General features: G+C 44.8%; 1 protein-coding gene across 7 annotated transcripts in view; it reads right to left on the bottom strand.

Annotated features, from left to right (window-relative positions):
• Positions 1–9,007, bottom strand: part of Mbnl2 (muscleblind like splicing regulator 2) — a 152,060-nt gene extending 143,053 nt beyond the window's left edge. For all 7 annotated transcript variants that reach the window (XM_021181445.3, XM_085828842.1, XM_021181449.2 and 4 more), the window contains exon 1: positions 8,784–9,007. The gene's annotated coding sequence lies outside the window, so the exon portion shown is untranslated. The remainder of the gene's footprint in view (positions 1–8,783) is intronic.
• Positions 9,008–12,987: the final 3,980 nt, after the last annotated feature.

The raw sequence follows: 12,987 nt of genomic DNA, 5'->3' as shown, positions 1-12,987 counted from the left end.
TCTAAGCAAGACTGGTCCTGCAGCAGCCTCCTGGGCCAGTGGTGCTGGCGTCCAAGGCTGCACAGGCTCTTTGGGTGAGCTATTGCAGACCCATCATCCACTGGCACTCAGGTTTCTGCGAAGCTGCCCAGTGTTCCAGATCCTCCCTATGGAACAGGATGTGTGGGACCGTCATCTTTATCCTCTGGGAGCTTGTTAGGAAAGCAAACTGTTAGCCCCACCCCAGACCTACTGAATCAGAATCTACATCCCTTATAAGATCCCCAGGTGACTTGTAGGTACATGCAAGTTGGAGCAGTGCTGTTCTGGTTTAGTCCTTGGAGACGTCAGCAGGAACACACCAACTACCTCCAACCACACCAAGGACTTTCTCATCTTGAGAATTGCTTCCAAGCAGTCCTTATGGCCAGGTTCAAGAGAATCTGATAGACTCAGGAAGAACAAGACACTCAGGGTCTGGTGACATCTCACTCTGGAATTACTACCCCGACCAGTCCTGCAAATAGGTATCTTAAAAGGCAGATGCAAACACCTTGATAATTTTGCTTTCAACCGTTCTGCCTTTGAGAAAAAAAAATGTACTTTTAAGTCACCTGTACGTATGAAAGACGCAGTGATGACTGTTCCCGCATACGCCCACCACTCTGTGCCTTCAAACATGTCTATGAGCAAACGCTTGCCTCCAGCAGGATCACTGCCAGAGCCTGGTGCTAAGGAGGGTGAAATACGTGTAGGAGGCTGTGATCGTTAATTCTGATTGTCAACTGGATGGGATTTAGGATTACCATGGCAACAAACCTCTGGGCCTGGTTATGAGGAGGTTTTTAAGACTGGAAGAACTGAGATGAGAAGGGAGACCCCACCCTAAGTGTGAGCAGCAACATTCTGAGGATGGAGGGGTCCTAGGTGAATAAATGCAAGGCGCCGGGCTCTGGCTTGTCTTTTCTGTCCCTCACTGTGGATGTACGCCAGCCAACCTGCTACCATGATGGACGCACCCTCAAACTGTGAGCCAAAATAGCCATAATTTCCGTTAGGTGCTTTCCTTCGGTATTTTGCCCAGCTACAGGAACAGTAAACAGACTCTTCTTACGGATTTGCACAGACTGGGATAGGGTCCTCAATAGTTTTGCTTGCTTTATAAAAAAAAAAAAAACCTATTTTCTTCTTTTATGTATGTTTAGTTTCCTGATTCTTTTCGACCTCCTAGTTTCTTCTGGGCCACTACTGACTAATTTTTTTTCAAAGCTCGCCATTGGTCGACTAACTGCCCGTTTCTCTTTACGCTTACTCTCTCCATGTGGTGTTGAGTATGCGTGACATCAACTATTGCTTCAAGACAGCTGTCTCAGGCGTAGACATCGGCAATCAGGGAACTAGGCTGTCCACTGCCCCCTCCTCTCTTTGTCAAGTATAGATATCTATATCTATAAGATAACGCCACAGGTATACCCCACTGTTGGCGATAGTTCGATGTTGAGAAAGCTTATGGCTCATTGTCTCCCCTCCTCCTCTGAACCTCTTCTCACGGCTGTTCTCTTGTTCTTCCTAGGTCCCTTTCCAGTCACAGCACCATCTGATAACACTGATGCATTATCTCTTGTGAGAGAAACCATAATGTATTTCTGGCACTTCTGAGCTCCTGCAGCACCTCCTATTTTTCCACCACAATGACCTTCGGGTCCCTTTCTCCTCCACTCTCCTCTACCTCTTCCCTACATTATGCCTGGATTATTGTAAATTTTTTCTGTCCGGTGGCATCACTCACGGCTTTTCAGCTCTACCCTACCTGATTGATTCCAACTGCCCCTGGGTAGCCGGATTCCTCACTGTCCCCTAACACTGGCTCCATATTCTGTAGTCAACACTTCTTATGGTTCCTTAACCTCACTGTCCCTCTTCCCTGACCCCCTGGGCTCTCCATTTTTGATCATAGGCTCCTATTATAAAATATTTTGTAAACCAGAAATAACCATCATAATAATAGTTCCTCATTTACAGACGAAATTCTTGTATAGCAATACCAATATGATCTATACATCATCAAATACACATGACAATTGAGAGTTCAAAGGGATCCACTAAATAATATATAAGCTGAGCTCTCTACTTACTAATAAATAATCTTATCCTTGGCCTGGGGTGTAGACTTTTCCCAGTAGAAAGGCTGATTTAGACAAAATGTTTTTATGTAGAGCCTTGAAGTCCTCGCTACCATCTGACCCCAGCACAGCTTTTCTTCCCCAAATTCTCAGAACTTTAAAGCCATAAGAACTAAATCATCTACATCATATAAACCTCCTCAATGCTTTTAGTATGATTAATTGAAGCTTGCATTTAGGATGCCAGAAGTTTATAGATTTTTTTTTTAGGATAATTCAATCTCTTAATTAAAAACATTACTGTCCTTCCCAAATTGCTAGGGTTGAGCTTTGCTCAACTGCATGACATACAGTATACGAAAGCTTCAAGTTAGACCATGGTGTGATTCATTTAGCTCAGTAAGTATCCTATACATAACTTTCTATAGGCTTCTCCTAAAGTAACTTCCTCACTTTGGGGTTGCTAAAACTAGTAGCATGTTAGTTAACCTAACTCAAACCCTGTTGTCATTTGATTTGTTAAACAGGAAGTGGGAATTCTGACCACCAGGGAAACAATAGACAGAAAACTTAAAATAGCATATGTATTTAAGATGCCACTGTGACTATTATACTCAGAGCTTAACAGAATGGCGACTGCACACATCTGAAATGTCTAACACGATTCATGTTTCTACCTTGAAACTGCAGTATTTTCTATAAGTTATTTTCATCTTTCTTATTTATTCAGCTCAAAACCTACAATGATGGCTCCCTGTAGGACTTGAGAGTCTTGGAGGCCCGAGTTTACGTGGTAGCCAGGCTGGCTTTCACTGAGACATGGCCGTTACCAAGTCTACAGAGAATTCTTCTCCTCTACCAGCAAACTGAGAGTACTGTTGATTGGGGAGGGCTCTAAGGACCTTCTAAAGTTCCAATTGCACAAGGTATGTGTAAAGCAGCTTACCTGTAATGAATACCCCTAAAATAGTCATTTCCAGTCTCCACATCCATCTTTCTACCAGTTTAAGAGGCTCAGTGAGATGCTCTCAGGGGAGCACAAGGCCATTGTTGTTGCTGTCTTTGTTGACTTGGTTATTCTCTGGCCTGCAGGACATTATGAGGTGTTCATAAAACACCTAACAGCCATGTGGCTGGGTTGGGGTATAGGGTCAACTTTGGCTTTATCCTGAAGCTTACCCAAGCAATCCAAGCTGAGAATCTACCTCTCTGAGGGCTTTACCTTTGTGTCAACTAGGTCTAAATGGAATACTGTCTAAGAAAGTACTTAAGTGGTGACATGACTCTATGTCCTCACATCTGGCACCTGGGATATTCACAAGTTTATCTTGTGCTTTCAAAATCCAAATCAATTAACCAAGGGGGAAGGTAGAATACATGCGCGTGCGCACACACACACACAGACACACACACACACACACACACACACACACACACACACACACAGCAGATGGCAGCCCAGGCTGGTCTAGAACTCACTATGTTACAAAGCATGACTCTGAACTTCTGATCCTCCTGCCTATAGTTCTTGAGTGCTAGCATTACAGGTGTGCTCCACTACACCTGGTTTTATGTGGTAGGAGGCAGAGATTGACACAAGGCCTCAGGGACATCAGGCTTCCACTCTGCCAACTGGGGTATCCCCCAGTCTTCCAACGAATAAAACTTTTAAAATCAAAAACTCATCTTCTGGAGTTTTAGTCAGAGTGCCTTAAATGAGGCTCCCATCCTGTAACTCCCCACTTCAGCTGTTCATGGAGATGATGCCAGCAAAAGCCCTTGTCAAGTGCAAGGAGCCCCACATCTGTCCATTATCGTTCTGGAGACAAGTTGTGTGTTGGTCTCATCTTATCTCCTAGCTTTTGTGCATTTTGGACAGCTCAGAAGAGCCCTGCAGGGTTCCAGGGCATTTTCCACGCTCTCCTGTTTCCGTAAAGGTGACTTACACCCCACAGTTCTTCCACAGCCAGCTCACCATGGATGTTCCTAATGGTGGCCTAGCTCCTCTGTCAATGCAGACATGAGGCTGATTTAAAAAAAAAAAAAAAAAAAAAGCTTTGAAAAGTCTGCGTTTCCAGCCTCCTCTCTCAGGTCTGCCCCTAACTACAGAGAAGAAATGTTCTAGCAGGAGCAAAATCTCCCAATCACTACCATCAAAACAACTTAAAGTTTAGAGGGGAAATCAACTAAAACCAAACAAGCCCCTCCTGCACTTATGAAAGAATGTGGGGAAGTAATCCCCCAGAGGCAGCATCGGGTTTCCTCATAATTGCATCATGGGCTGCTGGGGGCAGGCTGAAGCTCACAAGTGTGAGCAGGGTCTAAGATTTCTCTTTGTTCACTGGCTGGCATTTAAGGCTTTATAAACGATGTGCCACAGCCTTACCACTTCAGGCTGAAGCTCTGGTGGCTGAGACAGACGCTGAGTACTAATCTAATCTGCATGTTTCAAGCACTCTGACACACCGCGGCTCACCCGCTTTATGTTAATTAAACAACAGGAGTCCAGCCGTAAGAAATACAGTAGAGTAGAGAAAGAAAGGATAGATATCTAACATCTAAAAAATCTTTTTATTTTAAGTGTGTTTCATCCGTCCTCTAAACACCAGAGTCACCTCTAGACTAAAATCAATATCTGATGGTTACAATGCTAGCTTAATATCAGCCAATAAGGATGTCTTAAAGCCTTTGAAATTTAGGCTTTTACGACAGGTGTGTATGTAATGACACACGAAGGTAGGTAGTAGGTAGCCTGAAGTCCTAGCCAAGCCCAAGACCCTGCCCAAAGGGCGCCTAACAAACACTTGTTGACTGATGTTGGATTGCTGACCCAGGAGACCTTTAAACAATGAATGCTTTGTCAAAACACTAAAAGCACGTTGTGGGTCCAAGACTTTTTTGTCATAGTGAGGGGGCGTAAGAGAAGGTCAGCTGAAAGCTGCCCACCGTCCGGAGCTCAGTCTCAGCACACAAAGCTGAGGCCTAACTGAACAGACCTGTTTTGGCTCAGCGCTGCAGTGGAGGCCCGGCCGAGGACTGACAGAGGACTGACAGACACAGCCCTTGGAGGCCCAGGCCTGGAGCAAACGCTGACTCCTCACTGAGACGTTACTCTTACTGCAAGGGACACTTTGTATACATTTTCAAGAAGGAAAACAAAACAAAACAAAAACTGGAGTAACTAAATGATGGAGACAGACAAAAACAAACAAAAAAACAAACAAAAAACCCACAAAACCAGCAGCAAAACTGATCCACCAAGGCCCGGATAAAACCCACTTCATCCTCCAAGGAGGGAAATACCAAGTCCACAAAGCGGCAAGTATCCCTCTCTCTAGCTGAGTGGTTCTTTCCAGAAATGAAGCTTGGGCTCCCGACTCTTTATTAGTAGTATTATTTTCTGTAGTCTCTTTCCTTCGTGCCTCACAGGCCTTCAGGCTGAGCCTCCGCAGCTTTTGCAAGGAGGAAGAAGTGTCCTGTTCTCTGTGGGGTCGTGACCTTGGAGTCCTCGTGCGCTCACCTGATGGACTTCTGACTTGCTGATCTGCTATGACTCAGGCTCCTGATGGCTTCCTTGTCTCTGACACACCTCTCTCCAAACTGCCCACCTGCTTCCTCGTTGCCAGATCGCTTGCCTGACAGGCCAGCAGTAGCTGCTAACCTCCCAAGGGCCTCTCAGGGGTAGCTCTCTGTGGAAGTGCTGAAGGCACCCAAACTCCCTCTCGCCTCAGTCCCATCTCTTCATTAACTAAAACCCTTCAACCACTGCAAGCCCCCGACTAGCTTCTGCACTGCTACTGTTTAGTTATTTTGGAAAATGTAAATGAGTCAGCTTGCCTTTCTTCCCACATTTTTTTTTCATTGCCGATAAGAGAATGCAAGAAGAAAGGAAGAGATAAATGTGTGTCACACTGACCCAACTCCTTCTGCAGGAGGAATTTGCTAGAGCTCAGTATCCAAGTTCCCCGCTCCCCATTCCTGCTTGAAATCCAGAGTACCTGCTCTTGGATCTCTATGGCGCTCCCAGAGCTTGGGACTGGCTGGGAGCCATGTGATATTGATTTGTTTTCACCATGGCAACAGCAAATTAAAACAACGAGCAGAGTGAACGCAGGCTGTTCAGCAGCAGAGCCGCATGACCAGTATATTTCACAAGCACCTTTTCCTCCCTTCCGCCGGGTTTTAGCTCTCCTTCCCTCCACACTCATAGATTTCATACAAGACGCAAAGTCAGAACTGAGAACTTCGGCCACCACAACTCTAGGAAGCCCACTGCTGGCAGAAGCCGGCCTACCCAGCAGCTTCTAGAACATTAGGTGAGAGGGATGGAGGAAACGCTAACAACCATGCCTTGACTTCCTTGGAAATTTCATTTGTTGGCTTAGGCATCTTTAGAAAACTTATAAGAAACAGAGAGACTGGAGGGTTTTGTATTTTGTAGCCTTATATCTAAACAGCCCAAGACATTGCCCACAATGTTTCCACACAGAGCCCCTTCCCTTTGTACTTTACACAGTGAATTGTCCCAGGAGACAAACAACTTTTGTTACTGTTGTTTGTACAAAACAGGTCCCTAGAACTCTAGGAAAGTGTAATAAGTATTATGTCCCTGAAGAGAAACTGAGGTAGGCACTTGCTCAAGGCCACACTAAGTAAGTGGTGCAGGAGGCCAGCTGGTAGTAGGGACTCCAGGGAACTGCAGTGTGCTCTAGCCCAAAGTCTTTCTTTAAAAGGAACCTCAATAAACACTAACCTTTCTCCAGAGCCATACAATCAAGGGTGTGCAAGAGGAGTGCCACCTGTGACACAGGGTGAACAGCAAGGACTAGTGTATTTTATTTACTTTGAGCCATCTGTCTTAGGACACGGTGCTGTATCTAAGAAAGCAGCTGTCACCCACCGTCCATTCAACCTTGAACTTGGTAGCATAACCTGGGTCTTAGGTAAAGTTTCCAGGGGGGCTGGGAATGGGCCCCCTAGGGTAGGACCCCTGGGATGGGACCCCCTGGGATGGGCCACACTGGAAGGCTTACTGAGCCACAACATAGAGAGTTAGACCAGAAAGAAAGTGAAATTCGGCTCCCTGAGGCTGGCCATGGCTTTTCACTAGCCAAGCCAGAAGCCTGCAGAAAACCTGGGCAGACAGGCAGGTAAGCGAAGTTTCCCTATTTGGCCTGTGAGGGGGGATGGATGGGCTGTGGGTTTAAATGGGAAGACATAACTCAAGTCCTGCCAACTGGGAGTTCGAATGTTCCTGGCCTGGACATAGAGAACTATTCCTCTCCACAAGCTGAATAGAAGAACACACAGCAGAAATAGTTGGGGGATGACGTCAGGAGTTCTGGGCTAGTGTCCTGCACTTCTCCTTGAAAGTAAAAACCGTGGTACGTGGCATTGCCCTTATTTAAATGAACACTGCTCTCCCTCAGAACAGAGCAAACGAGAGGAAGAAACTTCCTCTTATATAGATGATAAAATGTCTCTTTTAATTTTTGTTCCTTGTTGCTGCCTAAATATACATATGCCCTAATAGACATTTTCCGACTTAATCTTTGTCTTTTAAAGAGACAGTAAGGCTTTTTTGAAGAACGTTGGAACATTCACGGAGGTGGCAGTTAGGCAAGTTTTTTTCCCCCCTTTGCTTCAGTGCTTGCTAACTATTCTAAAAATGTTACACATTTATTGTAAACACATGCTTCCAAGGCCTAACAAAAAAGCTCGGTTTCCTCAAGCCTGGCAGAAATTTAAAACGGAAAAGGGCAGAAAGAATTCTTTAGCACAGAGAAAGCCTTCCCTTCTCCTGGGCCAAGTGTGTTAAAAATAAATCTGCTTCAACCGTTCTAGCCGCTGCTTCTCGGCAAGAAAGTTGATCTGGCTGGGCATAGTGAGAGCCCAGCTTTAAAAGCTAGCCTGCTCTCATTAAATTATTCTGCTGGCTGTGTGTTCTCATTAAAAATGCATACAGATCAGATAATTGCAGTAAGCATTATTAACCCTGCTTTACTTTTGAATATAATGGTTCCACTTTTAAGCTGGAAACAAAGACAGAGGCTGCCAGGAAAAGCAATGTAAACATTGAACCACAGTGTCTAAGACTAGCCAGGAAGCTACCTCTTCTGCCCTGGTGCTGCTTAAAATGTGCTTTTGAGACTCAATTAAAGCCATTGCCCTGTAGCACCAGGGTGGCCCCCAGTTTCCAAGAAACAGACATATTTTGGTCCCAAACGTTCAGCCGAGGATTATTTAACCAGATTTTTTTTCTAATTCTTAATTTCAAGTATGTTTTCAAAGAACAGGAAACACGTAAACTTTATTCTGTAGCCCACTCTGGCAGTAAAAACCTCCATTATCTTAAGATAATACTGGCCAGGATCTTTCAGATAATTAAAGATAATAATAATAAACAAATCTGTCCTTTAGATAAATAAATAAAAACCTCGGTTTTTTGTTTTTTTTTTTTATGCCTCACCCTGAACGGGCAGCGTAGATTCCAGCTTTGCCATTTCTTGTTCTCAAATCCGAACGTTACGTAAAACTCCAGGGTTTCCTGCGAGTATTCCGTTCGAATTAGTGGAATCGGTCTCCCTGGCTTCCCTAAGCACACACATGGAATGCAGCATACTGCAGCAAACTCTTTAAACATTAAAAAAAAATTGGGGAGGGGGGGGTTGTTTCTCCTACCTTGTTTAGCTCTGCTCGTCTTCCCCGTGTACAGTAACCCCAAGAACATCTGGCAGGACCGAGTGGCCGCGGCTTCTCCACCGCATCATGAGGAAGGGGGGTCCATGCAAATAGTTCTCCGTCCCTGTTTATTGTACTCTGCGAGCCGCCGGCCGTGGCTGGAAAATTTTACCTTCAGATGATGAAGCAAAGACAGTCTAAACTCTGTTGCTGTGAGCTGCAGCCCTTCCTTCCCACAGGCCCCGCCCAGGCTCAGCGGACCAATCCCCAGCCAGCTCGTCAGCCCTCCTCGTCTGAAACTGGTCCTCATAGGATGACTGACACAGCAACACAGCGCTGGCAGGCTCTGAAAACAGTGCGTCCATACTGATGGAAGAGGGATCTCCCTCTCCGAGGAAAGCAGTCATAGCTCCGAGACAAAGTGGCACATAATTGGCAGAGCACAGAGATGGGTAGCTCAGACAAATACGCTTCGAGACACCCAGCCCGTAGCTGGGAGTTGCATCATAAACACTCCGGGAATCACGAAACTCCTAAGATGGCCAAGAAATCCAATTGGATCCCAAACTAAAGTCTTAGGGCGTTTGAGGAAGCATACTGACATAGATGTACAATTCGTTTGTGAGACAACAATTCAGTGTTTTTCATGCAAAGTGATACCTTATGAAACATTTGCAGGCAATTTCCATGACGGAGGGAGGCTGTAGCCAAGTTGGAGTGCACACTGAAGACCAGACCATGCTTGAAGCCCCAGCACACAGCTTTTCTAGAGAGCTGTCATTTCAGTGGCTACTTACTGGAACCCATATATTTCCCATCTAAGTTTCCAGAGCACTAGAGACTTCAATTAGGGGATGCGGAACGACAGAACTGATATCTCTACATTAAGCTTTGAGGCTCTTGGCTGGCACCCACTGGGGGATTAACTGTGTCTTAACCTTCTTAGATGCCATTTGATAAATGCTCATACGTTGCCCATCCTGTCTTTAGTGCCGCAATGACTGCTGGAGGGCGTTTACTGCTGAATACACATGGCACTGACCTAAGGGACATCCTCCATTTTCCATCTACAAAGGTTGACCCACAGATGCCAGAGGTTCCCTAAGATAAAGCAAGGAAAAAAAGAAAGAAAGGGTTATATTTTTCTCCCCAGTCAACAGCATTACTGCATGCTTTGAAAACAAAAACATATGGCATTTAGAAAACACAATAAGCACACATTTTCCTTCCACAAAACACAACATTTTGCATCTTAAAAATTAAGTATGAAGGTCCTGTGACTAACTCCAGGCAAGAACAAAGATCCTATTCATCTGAAAGATTGAGCCTAACTCTCTCTCTCTCTCTCTCTCTCTCTCTCTCTCTGCAACTGTTTAATGAATGCATCTGGAATGGAGCAACAGGCAGAATGTAATGGTTTTGGTGTTTTTATATTTTGGAATTGTGTTCTTAAAACTCATCATTTCTTGTGACTTGTGGACTAATTTTCCTCAGTAGAATATCTTATTTTACTCCTCTTGACTTTAATCCCTAATATTTATTTTCATTTCTTGACAATATTATCTTTGATAGGCTTTGGTTAAGTCTGTTGTTTTGTTTTGTTTTTCCTGAAAAGTTAAATTAGCTACATTTAAACAAGTGGAAATCTTTTTAAAATATCAATACACCTATGCACACATACCTGAGTGATGATCTCAAACTTACCTTCTTCCCCAGCTCCTCCTGCTTTTGACACGAAATCCCCATTTTTTACAATCTTATTACTTAGACTTTAGTCCCTGTCAAGCCCGTTTCTCACCCAGAGACATTAAGCCTCTTAGCGTTCTCCTCCTGGCTTGGCCAGAGCCCTGACCTATTCCCTGTATGGTACAAAAGCTAATTGATAGCCTCTGGTCCTCGAGGCACGTCGGCTCTGGTCTTCCCTGTTGCCAGACAGGTTTTCTGAAGTCGTGTAAAGTCATGTTCCTTTTACACTCAAACCTGTCCCTCCATAAAATCCAAATTACAGACTTTCAAGGTCCTGCTAAATGTGACCCCTGCCTTTATAGTCCACTTTAAGTCTGCCATTTTCCTAAATGAAGCTCCCTGCTCTCTACCCCATGTTCGCTTCTCCTCCTTACACACTGTACAGACCTCAGATCACCTGCCATTTCTTCAGCTACGCCGGCCTCACCCACATCAGCCTCTCTCATGTTCAAAAGGCTTCTGTACTGGTCGTTGTCCCAGACTATTTTAAGCCCCTAACAATGCAGCCTTGTGTAGCTAGCTTGCCTGAGCTGATCTTGCCATTTTAGAAGGCTAGGTCTGTGTCCTACATTAATTAAGAGAATGTGCACAAAGCATCTCTACAAAGGCTGGTGTGACAGAGCTGCACTAGAGGATGTCTGTCATTGGCGTAATTTCTGTGTTGGACAAGAAGTCACACACAAACATGCTGGTTATTTGGTATCACAAAAAACGACGTCACACTTACTGATTTGTAAGAGCCAAAAACCTGACACTTTTCTTCACTTCCCTCTCCAACTGTAACCTGAAATCCATTGTCAAAGTCTGTTGAGCTTACCACCTGAATATTTAGAACATTTTACTTTGTTTCTTCCTGCCAATGTCCTTCTATTCACTGACATCCTTAACTCTTGAAATAACTGCGCCCTGAGGGCTGTGTCTTGTCTTTTTCTTTTCTTTCCACTGCTTTCATCTTGTTTCCTCTTTTCCTCCCAGCCCTCCGTTTCTTCTTCCTCCTCTTCTTCTCGCTCTCCCTCCCACACCCTCTCTTCGTGAACCTGTGATGTCCTCCACACATAGAGCCTTGCATAGAGTGTGGGAACTCCCCACCACTGAGCTATATGTAGTCCAGTCTTTTATTGCCTTTTTTAACACTTTGACAAATGATGTTACTATGTTTCCAGGGTGTGGGCATCTCATTCTGTGGCCCAATCAGGCCTTCAGTCTGTGCTCCTCCACCCTCAATCTCCAAGGTAGCAATTATTCCCAGCCTGTGCCCTCAGCCCTGACTGGGAATATGTCCTTGACCCTCTTCAGGTCTTTCAGAATACTTCCTACAGAGTAATAACATTTTTTTAAATCTTATTTTTCATATTTCTTGACTTAAAACTTTATTAGGGACTGAAGTGTTCACATTTCCTACCCAAACTTTAGATGCTGAAGAGCTAACCTTGCAGAATGATATTTTGAGATGGGCACTTGGGTAGTTAGGCTCAGATGATGTCACAGGGAAGGGATCTTCTTGAATGCATTTTGGGTTTTATAAGAAGCTATCAAAGAAAGGGCTTTTTCTTTTCTTCTGACTTGGGAGGACACAGGGAAAAGATGTCGTTCTTCAAGCCAGGAGGAGAGTCCTCACCAGATACAAATCTTCCTTGGACCTACCCCTCAGAGCTCCAGTATTCAGTTATGAGAAGATGGATTTCTATTATATAACCATATCATTTTATGGGATTTTGCTACGGCAGCAGTCCTAAGCTCAGATACCCAGAGCCTACGTAAAAACCAGCTGTGGCAATGTGTATCTACAAACCTAGGCCAGACGGCAAGGAAGGACAGGAGAATCTTGGAAGCTGGTGGGTCCGCTAGCTGTTCAGGTCCATGTACACAGCAGTGAGCAGCAGGAAACCCTGTCTCCAACAATGGGAGAAGACTGACACTCAAAGTCGTCCTCAGCCCTCCACACACGTGCTACTGCATTCACATACTATACTCACACAGATTCGAACACCCATGTCCACATCATGTGCATGTGCGCACGCACGCATGTGCACACACACACACACCCCATACATACATATACACACCTATACTACACACCTATAACCTACATCTCTCTCACACACACAAAGACATACAAAACACACATATACACACATACATATATACCCACCCCTCTCTCTCTTACACACACATACCAAACACACACACATATACACCCCACATACACCATACATACATATATACACATGCACTACACACATATATACCCCCCTCTCTCTTTCACACACACACACATCTTTGAATTTCTCTTAAGAAAAATGTCTAAGTTCTTTCCCTGCCTTCGAGGACTCCGTGGAGCCTCTGCCTTTCTGACCTAATCACAGGCCATCTTTGCTGGGGACTGTTCCTTGACCCACAGGCTGAACTTAGGTCCACCTGTTGTTTTCTCTCCAGGTCTGAGAACTAGAGAGCCGTG

Source organism: Mus caroli, unplaced genomic scaffold (assembly GCF_978045245.1).
Source record: "Mus caroli unplaced genomic scaffold, Mus_caroli_1 scaffold_12, whole genome shotgun sequence".
In the NCBI taxonomy this organism is placed as follows: Eukaryota; Metazoa; Chordata; class Mammalia; order Rodentia; family Muridae; genus Mus; species Mus caroli.
The sequence above is the reverse complement of the archived record's forward strand: the minus strand, read 5'-3'. Positions and strand labels throughout refer to the sequence as shown.